The sequence below is a fragment of the Penaeus chinensis genome, chromosome 34 (assembly GCF_019202785.1).
Source record: "Penaeus chinensis breed Huanghai No. 1 chromosome 34, ASM1920278v2, whole genome shotgun sequence".
Classification (NCBI taxonomy): Eukaryota; Metazoa; Arthropoda; class Malacostraca; order Decapoda; family Penaeidae; genus Penaeus; species Penaeus chinensis.
Genome location: NC_061852.1, coordinates 18,659,009 through 18,660,097, shown reverse-complemented (window position 1 = coordinate 18,660,097; position 1,089 = coordinate 18,659,009). Strand labels below are relative to the sequence as shown.

The following is a 1,089-nucleotide window of genomic DNA, read 5'->3' as shown; positions in this document are numbered from 1 at the left end:
ACGAGCCTTTCGGAAGATGTGAGCGAGCCTTTCGGAGGATGTGAACGAGCCTTCGGAAGATGTGAATGAGCCTTCCGGAGGATGTGAACGAGCCTTTCAGAGGATGTGAACGAGCCTTCGGAAGATGTGAACGAGCCTTTCGGAGGATGTGAACGAGCCTTTCGGAGAATGTGAACGAGCTTTTCGGAGGATGTGAACGAGTATTTCGGAAGATGTAAACGAGCCTTTCGGAGGATATGAACGAGCCTTTCGGAAGATGTGAACGAGCCTTTCATAGGATATGAACGAGCCTTTCGGAAGATGTGAACGAGCCTTTCGGAGGATATGAACGAGCCTTTCGGAAGATGTAAACGAGCCTTTCGCGGGGATGTAAAAGAGCCTTTCGAGGGATGAGAACGAGCCTATTAATCCTGTGCGCGCTTGATAGCAAAAACAAACGGAGATAAATCGCTTCTCAAACGACATGAATCTGCACAATATGTCTTGCAGGACGTTGTAAGATCTATATTTTAAAGTAGACAAATATTACAGAGTGTGGGATCGCTTCCGGCGTGACAGGTGATCACTCATAGTTGTTAGTTAACGAGCAGTTTCGGGGAATGACTAGAGCGGGCGGTGCGTTGATCAAAATGTGTTGTTGAAGTCTGGATCGTGTTTTAAGCATTATAGATGAAGTTCACTAGGAGGGATGGGAGGCTTTCTCTGCTAGAAGAGAGAAACTTTTGGGGGGTCTGTTTTCATTCATAATGCAAAATGCGCTATACTCTTAAGCTGGGTATTTAACACCCTCTGAGATTTCGGACGTTTTGGGGACTGACAGAGATGATAATAAATAATATTTATGTAAAGTGACAGTGACGGTATAAACACACACACACACACACACACACACACACACACACACACACACACACACACACACACACACACACACACACACACACACACACACGAACAAGACTGACCAAGTGGCGACAGAACTTAGTGGCGAGATCTTTGAGGGTCTTGCTATTTCCGCATCACGTTATGGCGATGCTCTCCCTGTCGTTTCGGGAGAGTTTTCGATCGCAAAAATAAATAAATAGATAC

The 1,089-nt window shown here is 45.6% G+C and overlaps 1 protein-coding gene across 1 annotated transcript in view; it reads left to right on the top strand.

Annotated features, from left to right (window-relative positions):
• The window catches only part of LOC125043676 (chondroadherin-like protein), a 23,564-nt gene extending 22,697 nt beyond the window's left edge, over positions 1 to 867 (top strand). The window contains exon 3 of the mRNA XM_047639911.1: positions 1 to 867. This exon is cut by the window's left edge and continues 1,049 nt beyond it. The gene's annotated coding sequence lies outside the window, so the exon portion shown is untranslated.
• Positions 868 to 1,089: the final 222 nt, after the last annotated feature.